Source organism: Topomyia yanbarensis, chromosome 1 (genome assembly GCF_030247195.1).
Source record: "Topomyia yanbarensis strain Yona2022 chromosome 1, ASM3024719v1, whole genome shotgun sequence".
NCBI classification, from domain to species: domain Eukaryota; kingdom Metazoa; phylum Arthropoda; class Insecta; order Diptera; family Culicidae; genus Topomyia; species Topomyia yanbarensis.
Genome location: NC_080670.1, coordinates 81,514,407 through 81,540,857, shown reverse-complemented (window position 1 = coordinate 81,540,857; position 26,451 = coordinate 81,514,407). Strand labels below are relative to the sequence as shown.

General features: G+C 39.5%; 3 long non-coding RNA genes across 4 annotated transcripts; 1 reads left to right on the top strand and 2 right to left on the bottom strand.

The window, feature by feature from the left end:
- Nucleotides 1-670: 670 nt before the first annotated feature.
- LOC131693910 (uncharacterized) lies at nucleotides 671-2,458 on the bottom strand. The gene is made up of 3 exons (XR_009306362.1): nucleotides 1,818-2,458; nucleotides 937-1,758; nucleotides 671-872 (listed from the first exon to the last, which is right to left on the bottom strand). It is a non-coding gene; the product is annotated as an uncharacterized LOC131693910 (long non-coding RNA).
- A 14,150-nt stretch (nucleotides 2,459-16,608) lies between these two features.
- LOC131693901 (uncharacterized) lies at nucleotides 16,609-19,288 on the top strand. 2 transcript variants are annotated; one of them, XR_009306359.1, is made up of 5 exons: nucleotides 16,609-16,871; nucleotides 16,943-17,190; nucleotides 17,494-18,374; nucleotides 18,437-18,547; nucleotides 18,607-19,288. It is a non-coding gene; the product is annotated as an uncharacterized LOC131693901 (long non-coding RNA). The 2 variants fall into 2 exon arrangements; XR_009306354.1 differs by having other exon boundaries at nucleotides 16,611-17,190.
- A 4,287-nt stretch (nucleotides 19,289-23,575) lies between these two features.
- Nucleotides 23,576-25,743, bottom strand: LOC131693888 (uncharacterized). The gene is made up of 3 exons (XR_009306350.1): nucleotides 25,111-25,743; nucleotides 24,421-24,974; nucleotides 23,576-24,364 (listed from the first exon to the last, which is right to left on the bottom strand). It is a non-coding gene; the product is annotated as an uncharacterized LOC131693888 (long non-coding RNA).
- Between the last annotated feature and the right edge of the window lie 708 nt (nucleotides 25,744-26,451).

The window sequence follows — 26,451 nt, the reverse complement described above, 5'->3', positions numbered from 1 at the left end:
AAAAAATCGACTAATTCATCAACGCGGCGCTGCTGACGGAATCAGACTGTTTAATTCAAAGATAGGGATGTGATGTAGAGGGTACAGCATTTTTCAAGAACTTTTTTTTTAAATTGCTCCATGCAAATGCACCGTATGCGACAAAGATTTTATCCACAACATTTTAGCCTATCTGCAAACGTTCATACGGGTGACTATCGTCACTAGTGTCAAGTGTTTCTTTGCTAACGATTTAGATATTTTCAGACGGAATATACTAGTAGCCTATCATAGACAGGAATATATCAAGCAGAATGATGGGAAACAGGCAGAATTTGTTATATCAACCATAATTTCACCAGGACTTCGGGAATTCGAGATATGGAGCAGCGTTTCTCCCGAAGAAATAACTTTTTCGGATCTATTTGTGATATCTGCTCAAATGTATTCACTAGAAGCGGGTGCAGCAAATGTATTTAGAAATAGAAATGTACCGTGAGCGGCGACAAAATCCCTCAACGCTACCCCACCGATCACATGCGGATAAATAGGATAAGCGATCGTTTAAATGCGCCTGGGCCAAAAATTTGCACAGACAGCGATATGCTCCTATATATACGACTAGTGAACCTAAATGTGATGAGATTAGATTGAATATTTTTCTACGAAAGTTATCTTCGACTAACCAGGCTTTCCAGTCACGAGAAGGGACCGCGTCAGCATCACATGCGATGAATATGCATAACTGACGGTCATGGTGTTGAGCGGCTGACCCTGAAATCTATCCCAGACCCGTATTCGTTCGTCCAGTCCGACCGATATTGCGTAACTCGGGGAACAGGCAAGTGCGACGATTGAGTCGTCATGGGCTTCAATTTTGTACATACAGGCACCTATAGATAATCAATTAATTTAATTATGTAGATTTGGGCCATACCGTAAATTTGGCTGACATACCCCGTATCAAGTCCCACACACATAGCACACCATCCTGGTAACCAGATGCGCCCATATCGGCCTGCCACTGGCCTATGAAAATACATGTGATAGGACCGCAATGGCCGTTTAGGGTGAACTGCAATAGGTGGCTATCGAGCCGGAACTATTATAAGGTCTTGAAAAAAATATTTAAATCTGTAAAACTAACTCGATGCGGTAATGCCCCCAAGAAAACATTCCATCGCACCATCTATATTTACGTGAGTGGAAAATTCGAGTTATACATATTTCGACGTAAACCTATCGCTATCGAGCCGGAACACTTTAACAGTGTGGCCCTGGCTGCCAGTCATGACTGTACCGCCCGCCACTTCCAAACATGTCGACGGTGACCCTGCTGTGAAACTCCATGATACTCCTCGGATACGTGATGTTGAGCTGGCAACGCTGTGGACGGATTTGAGCCGGCGGATAGCGGAAATAAACTAATGCTTCCTGCCGAACCGGTGCGTTCGTGGGCTAAAAAAGAATAAGAATTAAGGCACTTGATGAAATACTCATTACAGACTGAAAATTAAATGACTTAGAATATGCAGTATTTAAAAGAAGTAAAATCTTTCTGTTCTGCGCCCTAGGTGAGCTAAAAAAATTGCTTGAAACATAGAACTTACTTCGCCCACATGCAGACGTAAATCCCCAATCGATCTGACAACCTTGCGTGTACGTTTCCAGTCTCAGAAAATCGATTCTTCCACTCAACCGTGCGACTATCACTTTGTCACCGGCGAGCTTTATGTTAGTTACCCCATTGTTGTGGGTGTTTTCGGCTTCATATATACCCTGCAATGAAACGTCCGTCAATAGTTGTAATAAAAAACAAATGACTCCTAACAATTTACCATAAAGTTACCAGTCGTTCCCTTCCAGAACTCCAACCGCCTGAGAACATTCGCTAGCGCTCATCTGCTCCCGGGGTGGGATGAAGCCGTATGATTGGACTTACTCTCCACCGCTGCTACATCATAGCCCTTGGTCGAATTATTCCACAAAAACCGAATTTGCAGATCCGCACAAATACAAACCTTTTAGGCATACACGATTATCATTTGTGAAATGTTTCTCACACTGGACGGTAACACGAAACCATTCTGGGTTAATATTTTCCTGCATCTCATTCTGATGATTGTGCCTGGTGAAGTTAAACTGTAGTTTTTTCTTCAGCTTGAAAGCAAAACTGGTCGGCGAACTCTCAGGAAACGGGAGACAGCTGATGTTTTTGGATTCCTTGGCAGGATGAAATACATCACGGCTCACAGAAAGTATATGTAAGCCGTGGAAATACATTATCAGATAGGTAGAGAAAACAGGAAAAAACAAAAAAGATGTCATCGATGTTTGAAGAGCACTTTTCACTTTAAAGCAGCGTTGTCAGATGGTTTTGTATAATAGGTTTGTTCTAGTACACAGAAGCTGCTCCGGAGCAAACAGAAGCAAAAAAAACTTGCTTTTTACTCCAGTTTGCTAACGGAAGAAGAAAAAAGCGAACATAGGAACGATTTTCTCTCTGTTTGCTTCGGAGTACTTCCACTTTCTACTGGTACTGGAACAAATCTAATATCGGTATAGTTCTAAATAAAAATAAGGTATACATCGGTGTGAAGATGTATGCTAACCAAAAGTTACCTGCAACTGCAAATTATTGGTTTTAAATTATAAATCATTCTAATGTTATGTAATCAAATCTACTGAGCTCAATCGATTTCAGAATCGGTTGTTGAGCTTCATTTGAAGTTTTGATAGTAACCTGGCAGATTGCTGAATCAATTTCCGGATGATTTGATGTGGAAAGGTGAATACATTTTCTAAAAAGGCCCATACGTAATATTAATTGATCTTATTGCGCACTTCCCACCAACCTGGACTCCGCACTTTCGAAGTGCGAGTGATCAAACTGCTACTGAAAACTGCGAGCTGTCAAATCACATGTATTTCAAGTGATAGAGATGGTATTTTCATGGACAGACCAGTCGAGCTAACCAGTCTATGAGAAGAATTCAATAGAAGAATAGTAAGTGCGCAGTGTGGTTAGAATCCAGTTTTTACTGCCACAAGCAATATTATATGAAAATCGTTATTTTTTGGTAAGAAAAAAAAATCGGTATTTTTAGTAACTTTATTGGTATTGAAATTAAAAATCGGTTTAAATATCGATAAATCGGTATATTCTGCAACACTGTTTTGGGGTTCATCTACGTCAAAACAAAGTTTTTGACAAATTCGAATGAACTCTTGGAGTTCATACCCAGTAAACGAAACGGCGAATAGCCAGATTAAAATAGATGCCGGCGAGCGGTAGGCTACTGGAACTTTGTTATAGGCTACCCGCCGTAACTTTATTTCATATTCCCCACTGGAAGTTCATCCAAATGGTGTAAAAGTATGGAGAATCAAGGTAAAATAGGACAGGGGAATACAGAGTAAAATGGGCAGTTCGAAGAATTTTTGATTTTTTCAATAGTTAGAGATACCAAATTAACGTGACAGTATTCAGAATCGATCCAGCGATGAAAACGGAAGCTGTTCTGCATATAAAATTTTTTGACGAGAAAGGTCTATTATGAAAAAAAAATTACTGGCCAAAGAACCATATATGTAATAAAAAATATATGAACCAAACATTTTTTTTTTAAATTTTCATTGAAAACAAAGCAAACATTTCAATAATAATCGTCTACTATATTATTTGTTGCTTCAACAACAGTATGTTGTTGAATTAATCGTGCTCACGACGTTCGATCAATAAGATAGTGTCGATCGTTTCAACAATCATTTTGTTGATTCAACCGATAGTGTGATTCAAATATAGAAACGTCAAAACCAAAATTTATTGTATAAATAACAATATTATGAATTGAATCAATTCTTGAATATTATTAGCCGTGAGATAATAATAATTATTATTGAGTTTGAACCAGAATATTCTTATATCTACAATATATTTTTCTGTGTGTAGCTTGCTTATTTTGTCTCCATTGGCAGGACAATCAATCTCGGGACAAATTGGGAATTTTCCTTAGCACGCCATTTGATTGCACGTTCTCTGGTGGTAATAAATTAGTTTCGATAAAGTCTTGAATAACGTAGATTGTCAACTGTTCGTCTTTTCCATTTAAAATTACTTCACCCTTTGTGTGTTCATACGCTGCTTGTGTAATCAAGCGCTGTGCTTCCCATGCAATCGTTACTTGAATTCCACTGTTCACAAGGGCAATTGCCGTGTAACAATCAAATGGATCCGGGAAGAAGATCCCCTTAGCTGGAATCTGTAGTAGTCTGTGTAGTACTGAGAACAAATTCGACTACCACCACCTCGCATTCCTTGTTGATTAACAAAACGTATTTGAAGAACACGATTTTCAGATATTCTCCGAGCTTCTGACTGCACGGAATTTCTCGATTTATGTTCCAGCGCTTCATATGAAATGACACTGCGAGTGCGGAATTCACCGATACAACCAAACCTGTCGATAGAAAACAAAACACGAATAAAAATGCTTTCTGCTGAGACAATGAATCATTCTTCTGTCGAAAAGAGACATTGTTTTTAGAAAATATTTAAAAGAAAATCACTAAAAACCCACATTGGAAACCAACAATCGCAAAAAACCATGCAAATTTGAATCTTTGAAGGAGTCAACTCCTCGTATGAGTGTCAAACTGGTACCCAGGTGTTTTGAAATGGTTGGAGGGAAGCTAATGATTCTCCGTATCACACATTTCACACAAAATATTCGAATTAGCTACCCCCATATCATCATCGCTATGAAAACTGATAGTACTGATAACAATTAACTAATTTCTCCAGATATTTCAGCTGTTGATAGCGCTTCAGTTTGTCCATTAAATAGTCGATCCCAGAAATGATATATTATTACAGTTTCCGTAAATTTGTTCCCGTTCTGCCAACGGCCAGCAAGAAGAAGCTTGTTCAAGCCGTCATAGTTCCTTTCGTGGCCTACTGTGATGTCGTGTATTATCCGGGTCTATCAGTAGCACAAAAAGAACAGCTTAACCGTCGCTTCAAAGCGTCCGTTCGGTTCGGTTTGTTTACAACTTGCGTCAAAGAGAATCTACCGACACGGTGCGTAGTTCAATACTTGTACATGAAATCGATACAAACTATCAACACCGAATCCTCTGTTTTATGTAATTGTAATTTATTTAGCATTAACGATATCCTGGTGGTTGTACCATTTGACAGGCCAGGACAAGGATACTCGGGAAATCAACCAGAATATATCCAACAACATCTCCAAAGAGGCCAACTAAACCGTACGAGAAAGTTCATCACCACTTCGGAGACGTTAAACTAAACTGCTTATTTCTTGTTACAACTAGTTTTCAAAATGTATATATCGCAAACGTAGTTTCTTTGACCTGACAAATGGAACAACCACCAGGGTATCGTTAATGCTAAATAAATTACAATTACTGTTTTGTAGAATAGCAGACAGGCTGTTCCAAATTCTGCGTCGTTCAAAATCGGTAGGCATCATAGATTGAATCAATCAGTTTGTCTTCACATCTCGCCCTGAGCAGAAGCAAAAAATCGTCCCGCGCAAGTGAAACAGTCAATTCTACCTAAAAATCCATCGGTGCCTATCACACAAGCAGTCCATATAACAATAGCCTATACCTACTGTGCGATATAGTCAGCGTTGCCAATGTTCCAGATTTATCTGGAATCTTCCAGATTTTTCCTAACTGAACAGACATTTGTTCAAGCCAGACATTTTTCCAGATTTTTTAAATTTTGCCAGATGTTTCCAGATATTCTGAATTCTACGTTAAACCCCAGAAGGAATGCCATTATGACAGATTTATCTGGCACAGCTAGAGTTTTTTAAGCCTTTAGCAGAAAGGTAAACCTCTCATTCTACCAGATTTATAAACTATAGAGATTGTTACACACAATTTTTGGAAATCTGGGTCATATTTTCCAAAACAAAAATCGATCAATGTTCTATGAAGACCAAAATGTATGCCAAATTTCGATGACTTTGTGCTCGCTGTCAAGTGACAGATTTTTCCAGACATTTTTATTTGAACTGCCAGATTTTCTTTGAAAAATAGTGGCAACCCTGGATATAGTGATGAGTGACGGTGCCCAGCAAAAAGCAACCCAGATGCGGCCGAACTGTGTTGCTCACTCTTAGGGGGATGCCAGAGTGAACGCGATTCGCGACGCGACGCGATGCGAAGCGATTTTTGACAGATCGCGCGACGACGCGCGACCGAGCTCCGTTCATTTGTTTCCTGCAAAATAATACAGTACATGCCAGAGTGGAAGCGACGCGATGCGATGCACTAAGCGATTTTTTGCGCGACGCGCGACCAACCAGTACGTGCACAGGTTTTTCGCGCGAAAAGATGCTGACAAATTCAAAATTTGATTTTAGTTTGGTGGCAGAGGATGTTTATGTCGATGTCGAAGCACACATTGGAGCTGTCTTCCAAAGGTGTGCACTGTGGGACCAACAACCCCGCCATTAACGGCACCGGATTCTTGTGAACCAATGTTTGAAATATGTTTTGGATTAATGGTAAGTAAAATCGATGGACAATTTTTAAATTGTTATTAATGGGTACTGTGAGTGACCGACATTTTCTCAAATGTTATACTTGCTCTGAACTCTATATATTTTTAAATTTCAGACGATGTTGCAAAGAATAGGTGTAAAAAGTTGCGTGACACTTTTGGTCGCGAACTATGCAAGCTGCCGGTGTTCAGATCCGAGGATGCTGGTGACCAAAGCGTTTCCTCTAGCTGACCGCATTTCGAAAGTCTACTTTTTACGGCAACAAATGTAGTCCAGGTAAGCAATTGGCAATCTCAAGCCTCAATTTTCCAACAGCGAGGTATTTGAGGACGTCAAGGCATTGGAAGGATTTTTTGAAATCCTACCAAGTCAACTAGAAACAATGGAGGTAGCTGATACCTTCATTGGGCGATCATCAAGTGCTCCTGTCTCGCTTCCCACCAAACGATATAAAAAGAATAACGAAAAGAACGCTCAAGCAGAATATCTTTTAGAGCTTGATCAAAGAAAGCTAGAACTGCTTGATATAAAACTTTCTTTGATAGCCCGCTACCCCATGTAAAGAAATCCCCTAGAGAAGCTTCGGCTTCGAATTGTGCTGCAACAGACAGGATTATGTGTGGGCTTTTGAACGTTTTATAAGAAATCTTCACTCTTCATAATAGCATCTATACATCCTTCCCTATCAATGATAACATTGTGACAAATACAGAAAGCTTTGGTAGTATCTTAGGCCGTTCCTTTCGATTGGTTTCCATAGCAGTCTCCATTTAGCATTTATTGCCCCGACAGCACACTCGATCGATTTCCTTGCACTTGAAAGACTAGAATTAAAATATTCTTCTGAAATAGTGATATCTCGTTGAGCATATAGTCGCAAAACATGTTTTAACAACGGCTGAGCTTCATCATGGATATGTTTGTTTCCGGGGAGATTATTTTCTGATGGAATGCCTAGTTGTCCCGATTCAATCAAGTACTACAAAAAAAAACTTTTTGTAGTTGTAGAACATTGTCCTAGAGTGTGGCGGATATTTCACTCGAATGTGCTTTCCATCAATGCTGCCACAAAAATGGGGGAAGCTCCACAAAGTCCAGTAATCTTGCGCACGTTGTGTAAATAAATGTTGGGTTAGCTGTGGCATATGAATTGGCTGAAGCTTTATCCATAATGCAAGACAGGTCTCCTTAATGATTTTAGCGACCGTAGATCTTCCAATACGAAACGTGTAGGATGGTGCATTGAACGACAAACCCGTTGCCAGAAGCCTAGAAATATTGCACTGTATTGGTTCTTAAATAAAACTATTTAATAATTCAATCTAAAAACAGCTTATAAATTTTGCTAATATGCCACGATATATCGTAGGGATTGTAGAATTAATGTGTGGTATTCTACAAATTCAACATTATTTTTTAAGGGGTGATTGCTTCCAGATATTCTGAATTCTACGTTAAACCCCAGAAGGAATGCCATTATGACAGATTTATCTGGCACAGCTAGAGTTTTTTAAGCCTTTAGCAGAAAGGTAAACCTCTCATTCTACCAGATTTATAAACTATAGAGATTGTTACACACAATTTTTGGAAATCTGGGTCATATTTTCCAAAACAAAAATCGATCAATGTTCTATGAAGACCAAAATGTATGCCAAATTTCGATGACTTTGTGCTCGCTGTCAAGTGACAGATTTTTCCAGACATTTTTATTTGAACTGCCAGATTTTCTTTGAAAAATAGTGGCAACCCTGGATATAGTGATGAGTGACGGTGCCCAGCAAAAAGCAACCCAGATGCGGCCGAACTGTGTTGCTCACTCTTAGGGGGATGCCAGAGTGAACGCGATTCGCGACGCGACGCGATGCGAAGCGATTTTTGACAGATCGCGCGACGACGCGCGACCGAGCTCCGTTCATTTGTTTCCTGCAAAATAATACAGTACATGCCAGAGTGGAAGCGACGCGATGCGATGCACTAAGCGATTTTTTGCGCGACGCGCGACCAACCAGTACGTGCACAGGTTTTTCGCGCGAAAAGATGCTGACAAATTCAAAATTTGATTTTAGTTTGGTGGCAGAGGATGTTTATGTCGATGTCGAAGCACACATTGGAGCTGTCTTCCAAAGGTGTGCACTGTGGGACCAACAACCCCGCCATTAACGGCACCGGATTCTTGTGAACCAATGTTTGAAATATGTTTTGGATTAATGGTAAGTAAAATCGATGGACAATTTTTAAATTGTTATTAATGGGTACTGTGAGTGACCGACATTTTCTCAAATGTTATACTTGCTCTGAACTCTATATATTTTTAAATTTCAGACGATGTTGCAAAGAATAGGTGTAAAAAGTTGCGTGACACTTTTGGTCGCGAACTATGCAAGCTGCCGGTGTTCAGATCCGAGGATGCTGGTGACCAAAGCGTTTCCTCTAGCTGACCGCATTTCGAAAGTCTACTTTTTACGGCAACAAATGTAGTCCAGGTAAGCAATTGGCAATCTCAAGCCTCAATTTTCCAACAGCGAGGTATTTGAGGACGTCAAGGCATTGGAAGGATTTTTTGAAATCCTACCAAGTCAACTAGAAACAATGGAGGTAGCTGATACCTTCATTGGGCGATCATCAAGTGCTCCTGTCTCGCTTCCCACCAAACGATATAAAAAGAATAACGAAAAGAACGCTCAAGCAGAATATCTTTTAGAGCTTGATCAAAGAAAGCTAGAACTGCTTGATATAAAACTTTCTTTGATAGCCCGCTACCCCATGTAAAGAAATCCCCTAGAGAAGCTTCGGCTTCGAATTGTGCTGCAACAGACAGGATTATGTGTGGGCTTTTGAACGTTTTATAAGAAATCTTCACTCTTCATAATAGCATCTATACATCCTTCCCTATCAATGATAACATTGTGACAAATACAGAAAGCTTTGGTAGTATCTTAGGCCGTTCCTTTCGATTGGTTTCCATAGCAGTCTCCATTTAGCATTTATTGCCCCGACAGCACACTCGATCGATTTCCTTGCACTTGAAAGACTAGAATTAAAATATTCTTCTGAAATAGTGATATCTCGTTGAGCATATAGTCGCAAAACATGTTTTAACAACGGCTGAGCTTCATCATGGATATGTTTGTTTCCGGGGAGATTATTTTCTGATGGAATGCCTAGTTGTCCCGATTCAATCAAGTACTACAAAAAAAAACTTTTTGTAGTTGTAGAACATTGTCCTAGAGTGTGGCGGATATTTCACTCGAATGTGCTTTCCATCAATGCTGCCACAAAAATGGGGGAAGCTCCACAAAGTCCAGTAATCTTGCGCACGTTGTGTAAATAAATGTTGGGTTAGCTGTGGCATATGAATTGGCTGAAGCTTTATCCATAATGCAAGACAGGTCTCCTTAATGATTTTAGCGACCGTAGATCTTCCAATACGAAACGTGTAGGATGGTGCATTGAACGACAAACCCGTTGCCAGAAGCCTAGAAATATTGCACTGTATTGGTTCTTAAATAAAACTATTTAATAATTCAATCTAAAAACAGCTTATAAATTTTGCTAATATGCCACGATATATCGTAGGGATTGTAGAATTAATGTGTGGTATTCTACAAATTCAACATTATTTTTTAAGGGGTGATTGCTTTGCAATTCGTGAAGACATACTACGACGGGGAAGGGAGAGGTCTAGCATTACCTTAGCGTGATTATAAGTTTCTCTCGTGGTTCTATGGGAGTTTTAATAACGTTGGTCCACTCTTTAGTGAGAACAACTTCAATATGGCTTAAAATGTAATCAAACGTTTCGATGCTCACACGGGTATAGTTGCGATTTTTTTTTTAAATAATTTAGCAAATCTTGGTGCAGGGTGAGATACGTCTTCTCTTTTCCTATTGATCGGATGAATTCCAAAATCTTTATGGTTTCTGAAAAAGAAATCGCGTACGCATTCGGACATGAAATATTTTTCGCCTGAACTCATTTTCACAGAAACTTTTTAGCTCGCAATCCGTTCGACACTTCAACGCAATTTTTGTTTACGTATAACGCATATGACCATCGCTTCCAGTCGCGTTCACTCTGGCTATCATGTCGTGTTGGAAATCGCACGCCGTTCGCAGAATTGCAAAGCAATCACCCCTTAAAAAATAATGTTGAATTTGTAGAATACCACACATTAATTCTACAATCCCTACGATATATCGTGGCATATTAGCAAAATTTATAAGCTGTTTTTAGATTGAATTATTAAATAGTTTTATTTAAGAACCAATACAGTGCAATATTTCTAGGCTTCTGGCAACGGGTTTGTCGTTCAATGCACCATCCTACACGTTTCATATTGAATATTAAAGATCTACGGTCGCTAAAATCATTAAGGAGACCTGTCTTGCATTATGGATAAAGCTTCAGCCAATTCATATGCCACAGCTAACCCAACATTTATTTACACAACGTGCGCAAGATTACTGGACTTTGTGGAGCTTCCCCCATTGTTGTGGCAGCATTGATGGAAAGCACATTCGAGTGAAATATCCGCCACACTCTAGGACAATGTTCTACAACTACAAAAAGTTTTTTTTGGTAGTACTTGATTGAATCGGGACAACTAGGCATTCCATCAGAAAATAATCTCCCCGGAAACAAACATATCCATGATGAAGCTCAGCCGTTGTTAAAACGTGTTTTGCGACTATATGCTCAACGAGATATCACTATTTCAGAAGAATATTTTAATTCTAGTCTTTCAAGTGCAAGGAAATCGATCGAGTGTGCTGTCGGGGCAATAAATGCTAAATGGAGACTGCTATGGAAACCAATCGAAAGGAACGGCCTAAGATACTACCAAAGCTTTCTGTATTTGTCACAATGTTATCATTGATAGGGAAGGATGTATAGATGCTATTATGAAGAGTGAAGATTTCTTATAAAACGTTCAAAAGCCCACACATAATCCTGTCTGTTGCAGCACAATTCGAAGCCGAAGCTTCTCTGGGGGATTTCTTTACATGGGGTAGCGGGCTATCAAAGAAAGTTTTATATCAAGCAGTTCTAGCTTCCTTTGATCAAGCTCTAAAAGATATTCTGCTTGAGCGTTCTTTTCGTTATTCTTTTTATATCGTTTGGTGGGAAGCGAGACAGGAGCACTTGATAATCGCCCAATGAAGGTATCAGCTACCTCCATTGTTTCTAGTTGACTTGGTAGGATTTCAAAAAATCCTTCCAATGCCTTGACGTCCTCAAATACCTCGCTGTTGGAAAATTGAGGCTTGAGATTGCCAATTGCTTACCTGGACTACATTTGTTGCCGTAAAAAGTAGACTTTCGAAATGCGGTCAGCTAGAGGAAACGCTTTGGTCACCAGCATCCTCGGATCTGAACACCGGCAGCTTGCATAGTTCGCGACCAAAAGTGTCACGCAACTTTTTACACCTATTCTTTGCAACATCGTCTGAAATTTAAAAATATATAGAGTTCAGAGCAAGTATAACATTTGAGAAAATGTCGGTCACTCACAGTACCCATTAATAACAATTTAAAAATTGTCCATCGATTTTACTTACCATTAATCCAAAACATATTTCAAACATTGGTTCACAAGAATCCGGTGCCGTTAATGGCGGGGTTGTTGGTCCCACAGTGCACACCTTTGGAAGACAGCTCCAATGTGTGCTTCGACATCGACATAAACATCCTCTGCCACCAAACTAAAATCAAATTTTGAATTTGTCAGCATCTTTTCGCGCGAAAAACCTGTGCACGTACTGGTTGGTCGCGCGTCGCGCAAAAAATCGCTTAGTGCATCGCATCGCGTCGCTTCCACTCTGGCATGTACTGTATTATTTTGCAGGAAACAAATGAACGGAGCTCGGTCGCGCGTCGTCGCGCGATCTGTCAAAAATCGCTTCGCATCGCGTCGCGTCGCGAATCGCGTTCACTCTGGCATCCCCCAAAGAGAATAGGGAAAGAGGCGAATAGTGTGAAGCTGAAAATACCTTATTGAGCAGACCAATCGTGCAATGTAAATAAACATTACTCATGCCTGAGTTGGAGGAGATAAGTATTGTACATCTATCAAAAAAGAAATATGAATTTTCGTCAGAATTTAGTTCAATCATGATTTTAAGGTGCATTTTAGAGTATATGTATTAGTAAAAACAAGCTTTAGAATTATTTCATCTCTTTGTTTCAAAATGCACATCATTTGATAAACAAATCCAACGATCGACATACGGTTTCTTTTCAAAATATAATAGGAGTCATTTAAAGTGCTGTCTGTGGAAGCGTTTGCCAAAATTCTAGTGTTGAAATCATCATAAAGGGAGTGTTGCCGTTTTGACTGATTTTCGCTCTTCGTCTCTTTCCCTATTCTCTTTGGCATCCCCCTTTGATTACTTTTTTCTGAGGCGACCGAGGAACCAGCTGAAAATGAAACCAAAACAATAAGAATTTCAAAACATAAAAGTGAAGAACACAATTAAATTTTTCCGATTATTTATTAACTTTATGCTACAGTTGGACACAATTCGGTGTTGTTCCTGATTACGGAAAGCAGTTACCAAGGCTGCTACAGGAGACTGAAACCCGGTTGAAACATTACTTGTGGCACTTGATCGACTTAGCAGACTGATTGATTATTACTCCGGTTTGATGCCTATTACGACAACTACGATTTGATTAGGCTGACTGTTTAGCTATCTGCATCGCCTGAGTAGGTGCTGGAAAACCAACAGAGATAAATGTTCATGAGCACCGACTGTGACAGGCATAATTGCTGCCTGGACACGCTCCGGGTCGTAAGGACGAGTGAACATGTCCAATGGTGGGATTCTCTGCCTGTTTATCATGCTACCGACGGGACCTTAGCGAAGGGTGAAAAAAATTAGAACTAATTATTGGCTCGGAGCGAAAAAATAAATAATGAAAATACAAAGTAGCAGGTAGACAATGTAACAACACACTTTGAAAGGACTATAATGAGCATTGAACTCACCTGCATTGCCGAACAAATATCCACGGAAGGTGATGCAGGTTACTTGGTGGCATACATTCAACCGATGACTTCGCAGCTGCTGTTTGGAAAGAACTATTGGATTGTCGGCGGTAATTATGTAATAGCCAGTGATCCTTGATACTGAACCACAGGCCTGCTGACCTTCCGAATTGTTCCAGCTGGAAGCCAGCCTTCGAGAAACGAATTGTCTTTTCCATGTTCCAAGTTCCCGTGCGTATTAAAAACATTTTCCTGATCAGCGGATTTCTCCTAACCTCCGGATACTACTGTCTGGCAGCACTTTGATTTGTACAGCCAACGATTACCTTCATACTCTTTGGATAGTGCGAGCAAATACTATGTATTTGGTACGAAATTGGTGATAAACTCCTGAAATTTTAACATTCACAATCAGATAGAAATTTCGACTAAAATCGAAGTATCGTACAGAATCCAAGCGTCTGCGGTACCGTTTTTCTATTCGTACTCGTACTCCTTCAGCAGACATACGCTGTCACAGATGAAATTGTCGGTATACGGGTGTGCCCGTGGATTATCTAAGGAATCTTCGAGACCAGGCAGAGATACTTTGCATCGCACAAATAAATCTCAACTATCAAAATTCAATCGACGAAAAAGCAGTTATTCTCGTTTCTCAACACGAACAGGGAACCAGCAGCCATTAGTACCTACAGGATGAGATTTTCCAAAGGTTATTGTCTTCCCTTTGGGTTTGTTGTCATCGATTATGGACAGTTCTATATTTGTTATCAGTTCATCGCTGTATTGATGAGCAACCAAGCGTGTCAAGATCAGAACCGATGAAGCAGGACCTGGATGGACTAAAAAGGGTCCAGCGTATTCCGATCCAAGGCAGCATAAGCATGTTGGCAAACATAATCGTGTTGCCTTGTACTTCCTCTTCCGAAAACATAAGTGCTCCCAGTGATCCGGCGGAGGAACCGATGATCTGAACCAATCCGGTATGTTTTTGCTAAACGTTGCATGCAGGCAATAAATCAGTATGTATCGAATATCTAGCTGGTGATCCGAACTGAGTAGTTTCTTTCCATTCCTCCTCACGTTTGATGCTCTCGGCGGTGCTCTGTGTGGACGAAAACTTCTCTCGAACTCGTAAACATTAGAGCATGTTGATCTGGGGGTGGGAGAAAAAATTAAACACTTGTTGGTGGAATCAACATAAAAAAACAAGATTAAGCATGGTCTGCAGACAAAAAGCATATTCGTCAGTGGAATTATTTTTAGCCAAACATTTGAAAAGAGCCTAATTGCAAAATGTTAACAAATTAAATTTTCATGTTTCCCATTAAAAATACCTAACCAAACACGTGCATAACGCAATAATTATTTATATTATGATGAATTTTGATAACGATTTTATCACGAATTAAAAAAAGGGCCAAATTGATTTTTATGACTGAACTGATTATAAAAGGGCATAACTAGCAACACAGAATTATTGTATTATAACCTAGGGGCATATTATTCTAAGAATGTAAAACAAATTTGCATCAAATAAAAAAAAAGCATTTAATTTCCATTTTTGCAACAACTTTGCACTCCCTCACAGAAAAGTTTGTTCAACAAACGTCCTACGCTGATCCACTTTGTTCGACGTGTTGCCGAATGTAGGGCAAGTTTTTTGTAGGGGTTCGATGTCTTGCACACAAAGCAAAATACATTACACGCAACGCAAAATACATTATGAATTTCTATTTTGATGGACAGAAATGCATTTAATTTCGCTTTAGTTTTAAAAATGCATCACAAGTGATCAGCCCCCAGATTATAACTGATTGTAAAAGGCTTAGGAAAACAGCTCAACAACCAACTCGATGAATTAATCGAACTAGAACTACTTTAAGCCCAACTTTTCCATAGTTTACATACATGGCCAATGGTTTTACGATGTTCAATGGGGCCAAATTAGATTTCACTTAATGCTTCTAACTTTCGGTGTAATATCAGACCTGAAAAGCATTTTCTTGTATTAGGTATACAACTAGAAGCAATTTGCGCAATCAAACGCAATAAAATAGTTTCAATTTTCTAAGGCTGTTCGCAACGCTTATTATTTTGTTCTATATGGGCTGTTCTATTTTACATCACCGACTAAAACAGATCGATCGCAATGCTGAGATGCAGTTCTATTTTTCGAGCACTTTTTAGATCAGATTTAAAACAACTCGCCTAATAGACTAATAGTCGTTACAGTTGAAACCTGGAAAATCTAACAAGCGACAATCGTTTTTTCTCTTGTTTAGTACCAATCCATGATGTCGGAAGATGTGCGCTGTATAGCGCATCGTTGTACGAATATAGCGCACTACTTCCGACGTGATTCCATTGTTTAGAACCAGAGAAAATACGATTTTCGCTGGTTGGATTTTCCAGTTTTCAATTGTAACCAGAATATTGTTTTAAATTTTGCACAATTTGAAACAAGAGTTGAACACTGTTTCAAATATTTTTCATTAGTATGTGTGACAATTGACAGCAGAAAACGCAATATGTGTCACACAAGTGATAAAGAATAACAAAACCGAATAAACTATATTTAGAACAGGTGGCCAGATCATCGCATTGGGAAACCCGTGTTCTAGATGTATTTTGACAGATCCAAATTATCCGACGTTTTGAAACAAATTTACATCACAGCATTGCGATAGGATAAATAGGATTAAAATGAATTATTTGACTACAAATTCTTTTGCAAATTTCTCAATGTTTACGTTTTGCAGATAGGCTCTTTTCAAAAGTTTGGTTGGATATCAGTCGCTGAGGGCGAAGGCCTTAGTAGAAAGGTACGCAAAGAGTGTGCAGAGAGTGAAGCCAAAAAAAGTGTACCTATCGAACAAAATTAGAATCCAGCTTTAGCTAAGTATGCACCTCTTGCGAAATGAAATTTCCTATACAAAACCTATGCATAAAAAACGTCGCGAAATGCTCGCGAAAAAAATTTTAATTTCCATTTCGTAAGCGGTACGCAGCTCTCGCGAAAACGATACCGAAATTTCCAATTAGCCGAGACACGGTTCGACAAACGATAAGTTTCATATTACTTCCGCGAGATTGCGCTGCTTTCTATGCGCTGTCACTACGGAAAGCTTTTTCCTTGCGAAATAATGATCAGTGGTATTATTCCGCTCGGAGGCTTGCGAAATTTTGACAGAATGCGATAAAAAAATACAAAAAAAACAAGATTTGTGAATTTTTTGTATTTTTTCATCACAAGCTGTCAACATGTATAGAATTTGCTTTTGCGATGCAATCGGTCGAAACGATGGCAAGTGCTGCTGATAACTGAGTCAAAAAGGCAGAGGATCAGGAAATTTATGCTCTCGTAAGTGCCTAACCTGTTTTTGGAGCGATCATTGTTTCATAGGATTTGTATTTTTCTTTTCAATACAAAAGGTAGCGATCCGAGTATCACCAAGGATAAGAAACCGGAGCCGGCGGTTGGCATTCCGGAAAAAGAGGATGCGGAAAAACCTAGTCCATCGGCAGTAGAACCAGCGACGGTTACTCCCGTAGAAACGGCTGCACCTGCAGTTTTGAGTTCGTTAATTATGGAAATTCTGACTGGCTGCTCCTGAAGAAAGACAAGCTGCTAGTGGAAATAGAAAAACAGCTTCCTACACGGAAGATGCAGATGCATTCAAGTAAGTCGAAATCGAGAAATTTTTTATTAGGACATAATTAACATTGAGAGATTATCTTTGTTTACTTTCTCTTTCGTTAATTACGACGTCACTATAACATTGTACAAATTTTCCAGTACATATCGAAAGCCGATGCTTTTTACTAGAATATTATGCAAAGAGTTGAGTACTAAATACTAAAACGACCGAGTAATTAACAGAAAAAGACCCCAAAGAAAATCTCATTGTAGCTTACGTCCTATCCTAAATTTTCTCCAGAAATATCTAGTATCAGCTTTAAAATATCCATGATTCATCTTTTAGCCCGGAGGATGCAAAAAAACTTTCGAAGCTTTGCACATGAAGCCGGAACTGCTTCAGGGAGTCTATGCTATGGATTCCAACGCCCCTTCCAAGATTCAGGAAACGGCTCTACCTACTCTGTTGGCCGACCCGCCCAGCACATGATCGCCCAGTCAGTCAGAAACAAGAAAAACCGCTGCTTTCGCGCTGACAATGCTCAGTCGAGTCGATCCGTTAAAAAAACTATCCGCAGGTGATTTGCCTTTCCCTTACGTATGAACTGGCAAATCAGAAGGGGGTAGCAGCTGCCAAAATTACAAAGTTATGTCCGCAAATCAAATTTAGTTACCTCATCCGCGGCGAGGAGATTGTCAAAGGGGCGAAGCTGATTAATCATATCATCATCGAAACACCCGGTAAGCTGATGGACTGGAATATAAAATTCAGGCGTTCGACCTTGAGAAATTGCCGTTTGTGTACTAAACGAAGCGGGCGTTATGATCGCTGTTCTTGGCCACGTACGAGCGGGAGGTAATGGAGTTCGCCGAGTACATCTTACCCGATCCGATCGTGATTCAGCTAGCGCGGGAGCAAGAATCACTAGATAACATCAAACAGCACTACAATAAGTACCGCAACCAGGACGAGAAATATCAAGCAATTTCGATCATCTTTGGCGTGATTACCATCGGATATGCGATCATTTTCTGTCGTGTGAGTATAGGACAGTTGTGATTGGCATTGTTAATCGATGGAAACAGACACGCAAAACGGCCGATAGGATGGTCATTCGGTAGCGGTACTGTCCGGTGATTTAACGGTGGAGCAATGGTTTGCCGGTCTGAATCGATTCCGAGCCGGACTAAAGAAGGTATTGATTACAACGAACGTTTTGTCTTGGGGTAAGTTCCACCACTTGATTCTGTCTGCAGCACCAGGTTACGGAGAGATTTTTTCGCTCTAGGTATCGATGTCGAACAGGTGACCATTGTAAAGTTCATCCTGTCGATGGATCAGTAGAGACGAGCCGATTGCGAAACGTATCTGCATCGAATTGGACACACCGGTAAATTCTGTAAGTGCGACTCATTCTTGTGATTCTATAGATTGTATTTCTTCCCTCTTCTTTAACAGGCATCGCCATCAACCTGGTGGGCAGTGATCGAAGCATGATGATTTGCAGATCATTCGAAAAACACTTCCAGAAAAAGATTCAGCTGCTAGACGCGGAGAACTCGGACGTTATTGAAAAGATCGGATCGTAGTGTTTTCGACCAGCTACTGGTGAAAGGCGCTGGAGCTTTTTTTGTTCATTATTGTTCCGATTGTGAATCTATAACTTTATTTAGCTCTATCAGTTGATTTCCTTAGGATTTAATTCAAGGATCGGTAACGCGAGGATTGTGAAGTGCATGTTTAATTGTTATAACTTGGAGTTAAGTGAACCACAGATAACAGACGTTTAAGCTCGATTTGAATCGTGTATAAAAACCCGCTGCTGAAATTCCGAATAAATTAGACGTCTGAAACACGTTTGGCAAACGTTTGCAGATGACGCAGTGATCAATACAATGCAGTTAGAGTGCAGCTGTTAAACACGTGTAGCAAACAGTTGCGCAGATGGCAATAGTGAAACACGGATTTCCAACGTTTATCAATTTGAAAGTTTACACAGGTTTTTGAAGAAATTTTGTTCTAGCCTAAACGTCTGTTATCTGTGGGTAAACTCTTGAAGAAAACGACTTTGTTTTTTTATTTTGTCGTTGGACGGCCAGTAGAGTAAAGTGGCAAGAATTTTTCCAAAACACCTTGAAGAAGAAGATGAAAAATATTTTGTTCAATACCATGTAAATAAATATTTCAAGAAGGTAGAACAGACAGCTATAAAACAGCAAAAAATCTAAAAGAAATTATATATGCTTCGAAGCGATTTTCATCGTTGGCGCCGTTTCCGTCGTCGTCATCCTCAGCAAGTTGTTCCTTCTTAACATCGAGTTCCACCAATTGCGATAGATCGTCCTGTGTCATCTCCTTTTGATAGCCCAAGAACGAATCACTCTTATCCTGTTCCTGCTCATGCTCCTTTCCACGATCCTCGAGTGTAACGAAACGACCGGCGATGACAACAAACACTTTACACTTGGTGCACTTCCATGCAATTCGCCCTCGCTGATCAACCGATCCGATGGGTACCGGTAGCAACTGTGCACGACAAACAGCTGACCCCGCTTGCCCGGAATCAGTTTGTAAGCAATCTGTTCGGCTTGTTTTTGCGTCCAACATCTAACCTTCAATGATGGTTTTATTTTCGCAGTCGTCCTGCGTGAAAAAATTCAACCCTAATTATTTTTCTCACGTGTAAATTTAAAACGACTTACCCCTCAGGCGCATGGTTATGTGCCCATTTGCTATTTATTTAGTTATTCATTTACTAATTTGTATATTTTTACATTTGTTCTTTCATTGTTGTGGGTGAATGGAGAACAGTGAGTCTAGCTATGTAAGGAATGCAAACTAGGCTCGATGGAACCTTGCCAGTCCTGGATATCACACACATTTGGAGCAACATCAGATGTTTTTCAAGCCGTTCTCAACTCCTATATGGCAGTTTTCACGCCGCCACCCGCGTAACGGCTTGGTAAGGCGAAACTGGTGTCGAAGGGGGTCAATTAAGCTTATCTGACGTATTCTTGATGGTCACATCATTAGCGTTCCTGCCTTAGAATCGACAGATAGCCTTAGTTGATTATAGGATTAGGGTATATTTATAAATTTTTGTTTAACGTCTTTTTTTTGCTTCAGATAGTTGATATTCGAGCTTGTAGAACCATTTGGGCGTACCATATATGAGCTCCGACGGAAATTGAGGATGAAATAGATCTCTTCTATGAGACAGTCGTCCGACGGTGTCGAAATGCCGTAAGAGATGAGCAGCGATAAACTAGTTATTCAAGATGGGAATGAGACACTTAATTACCACCATTGAAATGAAATCTGTAAGTAGCACTAACAAACATCTAATTTCAGGAACTGCACGAGATGCTGGGCCTGTGACCTTCGACTGGTATGGTCCATTCTCATTGGTTGTCGATTCTTTTGACCTTGAGTATGAGGCTTGTTCAGGGAAGGAGTGCATGAATGGCACCTAAGGGATACTTAATTATTCAGGACTTGTTCTTATGATTATTTAACTCGATCAAGCACACCGGCTCTCAGAAATGATAAGCAGCCCTTTCGGGTCGGTGTGGTCTGTTCGAGTCGAACCAGGTGGATATTCGGTTCGAGCATACTTTATTGGGACTAGTGGACAAATATTTCTTGTCCTTTATGGGCAGAGATTCTTTTTGTGAAACCCTAAAATACCTTATCTCGTCTAGCTACTCAGCATAATGATAATAGAAAAAATTGAGGATTTGCCTGGTCCATAATGTAATGAATACGTATACGTATATTGACTAGAACAGGGATAATCGAATTCTGTTATAAGATAGAGATGAAATAGCACAGTTGTAGGAAAAAGTATTCGCGAATAAGGACTAATACTGCTAGTATATTTACCGATTCAAATAATAGTCGATTGATCCGCTTCGGACCTAGGAGACAAAAAGGAGATTAGGAAGAGACAGAATCGGATTCAATGTGAAATTTGCCAATATGACGTAGACCCCAAGGCGATGGTGAGATAATTTTCCATAGGATTACAGAGACTAGATGACGCGACGTTAACCGCTTTCAACTTGTGTCTGTATGAATCTAAGTTTGTATGTATGGATGTGTATAGGAGCAATGTATCCCTGAGCAACATGGAAGGACAGCCTCTGAGCCGCCAAAAGGGTCATGGGAAACCGGGTGCGCGGTCATAGGTGTAACCATAAAGCACTGCACACACTGTCAAGTGCAACGGTAGGTGTACGCAGTTAATGCACATAGGTTGCAGAAACTGGTTGTTGAGACAGCCTGTGCAATCGCATCCTGATAAATAATAAATAACAATAATTTATGTGTTCCTTCATTATTTTTTTTATTTCTGGGAAAAATTTTCATTATGTCGTAACTAACAATGATATTCATTTTGTTTCCTTGATGCGAATATGTAATATAATATATTCTGGTTGCAGTTGAAAATCGAAATAGTGAACTTGGATGTTCAGCAAAAACAGAATTTGAAACAAATACGCGAAATCAATAATTCGTGTATATTTTATAGTTAATATTTAATATTCAATATTTCACATTCTTTGTACCATGTTGGAACAGTGTATCAATTCATTTCAACATAGGACTATTTTCAACAGCTACGTGAGGTATTACAAATGTTAAACGAGCCGACAAGTTAATTCTAGAGATAAAGTCGATTGAGCAATGCAATTAGTGTTGTAGCACTTGTAGATTGTTGTAGTTAATCAAAAAGCGAGATAAAATTCATAAAGTAGATTGCTGAATGCTTAAACGATATTCAAATAGAATTAAATTATTTTATGTTTCATCCCGTCTGCTATGCCGGAATAAAATAAGGGTAATGAGCAAAAAGAAACCTATTTGATATTGGTATTTTGCACCACAGATAAGCGTCTGCTTGTGTCTGAGTGTATATGGAATCTGAATAAAACTGAAGCATTGCAACCGAATTATTTGGGAGCATTCGGTTGCGCATTCTGCATGATAAAAAGATTCATCTTCTGCAGTCATATTTGCAAAGTCCGACATCGCAACATCAGTGAAATATGCAAGAGCTCCGGCAATGCTTCTGTATTTGGTTGACTATCTATCGGATCCTCCTTCTAATGTCACACGTTAATAAAATTCGTAAACACGTCATTACTCTTCTAGTGATCTTCAAAGCTTATAGGTATAGATATTCCTGAGTTTTTACGAGTTACCAACAGTTACACGGGGGTAATTAACTTGGTCATCAGCGACAAATGAAGAAAAAAGATTCATTTTTTTCTTTTACTTTCGTCGCTGTAACGTGACAGGCTAAGGCCAGGGATGGCCCATCTCGCCAAAAGATTCATTCAAAACATTCGGAAATGATAGCAAAAACATGGAGAAGAAATAAACAAACAACAGCTGATAGCGCTTTTCAGCTGTCTAAAGCGACATCTAACGGCAAACGCATAGACTAGTTTTCGCGAGCAAATGTCAAAATTCCGCACGGAAGAAGGAAAAATATTTCGCGACCTCATTTCGCAAGAGGTGCATACTAAGCTTTTGCTGTAAAGATGTAGAGTTTTTGTCTTCACTCTTTGCGCAACTATTCTCTATAAACTGTGGCTGAGGGTTGCTGTGATGACACCAGGAGGGTGTCACTCCTGTCATCCGCTATTGAGATATACAGACTTTGACAGTAGTCAACATATGTGGGCCTAGCCGGCTCTAGGCCCATGTCGCCCGTGCAATAGCATTGGGTTGTTTTGATTTCAACAAAGGCAGATGTTGGCTAGGACAAAATGGCTGCCTAGCAGGAGCCTGGATGACACTGCATATGCTTGTTCATCAGTTGTTGAATATGTGCCAGTCGAATTATTTATCTATTAATTAAATATTAATTAATTAATAATATATCTATTACCTTATCACACATTACAATTAGTCCAAGCCCGATTGTTGGTTGCAAGTACAACCGGGACCGTACACTCAAATCTGGGATCACCAGCACTGACGCAAGTGCATGTGCTTCCAACAACTCCCGATTCGCTTCATTCCTCATGCCTTAGATTTTTTTTTGACGAACAGAACTCGCAGGATGTGATTTCTTCAAGTCCGTGTTAGGAAATTGAATGTGCAGAGCCAAAAAATAATTGGAGAGTCAAAACTTCGCAAACCTTAGCAACACACTTCCAAGTTGGTACGATAATTTGTTTCTGTTAACTAATCAACAGCAGTGTTATTTCGTGCACATACTGGAATCCACCAGAATTTACCAGCTGATAGACGTTTCACAGTTTTACCCGCTACGGGTAGCTTTTGAATCAGCTATTTTATTTAACCCATTATGTCCTAGCGTATGAAATTTCATGCGCAAAAACAACACATTTCTGGATCATACTTGTTATACAATAAAGCCGTTTTCAAACTTCTGGTCTTCTGTGAATGTTAACTAATACCCTATAGTTTATAATGTGTATGCTCAATAATCATTTTTTATTAAATTCCATTGTGTTTTCGAATGTCAAAGTTGGATAAAATTCAAACCAAAATGTGAACAATACATATTATTAATTTTCTCTTCTAAATCACTAATTCTTGTTTCGGATTGTGAACGAATGGCCATAAGAGATGTGAAAGATGAGGCTCAGTGCGAAAAAATGGAAGAAATTGGTGAAACAATTGCAAACATTCTGCTGGTAGTTCAACGTATGAAATTTCATACGCTAGGCTGAACCGATATCTTTTTTCCCAAGGCAAAATTATTTCCTCTTTAGGATTAGGAGGAGATTTACAACTTTCACGCTGATTTTAAAGTTGAATCAGTACATTCAAGGCTAACAAATGCTTAATACGTAGCAAATCATACCTGGTTCTACCCGGAATATTTTTTATGTAAATTCTCGTAAGAAAATGTTCTTTTTCTTTTTCTCTGTAATGATTTTTTGATACCCTATCAGCCCAGCGTATGAAATTTCATACGTTAGTTTTTTTCGCAACGAAACGGTCCAAAGTGGTTATTTTATTTTTCCCATACTTAATTCGACATAATATGAGAGCTCACGAAGTATTTTATAAATTACCAAAAGTTTTAACATAGCTGGGTTATAATGGGTTAACGACCTACATCTGGGAACGAATCAGGCAAGCTCGGAGCACTGAAGCACATTGGCAAATTGTTGATACAGAGTGTAACATCATTGGAACCATTTTGATGGCCGTATCCCAATATCCACGAGTAGATCTACAATTAGAATCGCTATTATCATCAGTGCACATTCTCTCAAAGCAGAAAAATACCTTCTTAGATAAAATCCACCGCATAGCGTAAGGCGCACTCGACCTGTGACTGATGTTTGTATTTCAATTGAAAATAAATATCTTGTCTTGTCCGTAAATATTGGGAACTTTCATTGCACACCAATGATTTTTGCAGTTCGCTTGTAAATCCCAACATCAACCTTCATGTCAACATCGAATAGACAATTGTTTTCTTGTTCAATCCCATATTCCATCGAATCTCAACGTTCTCCTGTGTCTGGTTTTCTTTGGAATGCATATCACAATCTGCTTCGAGCTTCTCCGAAAATATGTTGGAATCGAAAATATGTTGAGACTGATGGTGAAAATAAGGTCATTGAACTGGCGACGATTCCTTCTCAATGAGTTTGTTTTTCCAATATTGAAATATTGCATCCACGGTACAAGCTTGCTGATATGCGCCGCCAAAACCTGACGTGCTCGTAGATCCTCTCGATCGATGGAAACCTTCACCGTCCAGAATAAGGAGCATCTGTCGACACTGTTCTTGTTCTCCTTGATGTCGTTCTGTGCTGCACATGGTTATCTGTTAGCTAGGAGTAAGATAATTAGAGTCCATGACTATACTGCCGTGATACGCATAACAGTCCCATTTGCTATGGATTTCCTATGCAGGTGGGACTGTTATGCTTATCACAGCAGTATAGTCTGTATAAGGCGTTTGATTACCTGCAAAGCTGACAGCAACACAACCGAATTTACCTTGGTAGGGATGAAACCAAAGATAAACACATACCACACTAGTAGCACTCTAAGCGGCTCATCGCCAAAAGAAACTATCGCCGTGCAAGGTATCTCCGCCCGGACCGAGGTGATTCTGCAGCCGTTTTGCACATCACTAGTATGCTTGGCCCTTGAATATCACAGAAGGGACATGGGTGCGAAAGAAGTTTCTGATTTTTCACTATTACATCGCCTTCGTGCTACAGCATACTGATGCCAACAATCTCCGATGAATTCGAGTCTAGTCGACGTTCGAATTTGTTAGTGAGCTGCAAATTATAATTGAAACATTGTAAATCTAGTCAAATATTTGAAAAGGGCCAAACTGCAAAATGTTAACAAATCGAATTTTTATATTTTCCGTTTATTGCTTGTGGCAGTAAAAACTGGATTCTAACCACACTGCGCACTTACTATTCTTCTATTGAATTCTTCTCATAGACTGGTTAGCTCGACTGGTCTGTCCATGAAAATACCATCTCTATCACTTGAAATACATGTGATTTGACAGCTCGCAGTTTTCAGTAGCAGTTTGATCACTCGCACTTCGAAAGTGCGGAGTCCAGGTTGGTGGGAAGTGCGCAATAAATCTATCTAACCGAACACGTAAATAACACAATAATTGATTATTAAAATATTTGATAACAATTTTATGACAAATCATAAAAGAGCTTTATTGATTTTAATATTTATAAAAAGTTATGTTGCAATATTATTGAAAATTGCTAAAACTTATCAATTTAGACTGTCTTTGGCGGTTGTATACCATTCCCCCGAAAGCCATTTCCCAGAAAGCCATTCCCCAGAATTCCCTTCCCCAGAATGTACCATACCCCAGAAAGACATTTCCCAGAATGTACCAATCCCTAGAAAACCATTATCCAGAATGCCCCATTCTCCAGAAAGTCATTCCCCAGAATGCCCCATTCCCCAGAAAACTTATGGTTTTTATTCATTATTTGTGGTTAGGTCAAAGGTTTGCGCATACCTAATTAAAGGAACTTATGCGGTGTTAAGCTGCTGAGGATGTGCCGTCGAGAGCGGCGGCCTCTCGCAAGCAAACCTGTTATCCTCTCGTATAACCGGTTTACTCGAACATAGGACTTGGATCCTTCTTTCAAACATGAGCAGTTCTTTGAATTTGTACGCCAAGTAACTCTTGCACGCAAACTTGTAATCTTTTCGTCTGCCCGGTTTATTCAAACATATATGTTGATTCCTTCTTTGGAGCTTTGGTTAAATCCATATTAAAATCGAAATGAATGCATATTTTGACAAATGGTTTCG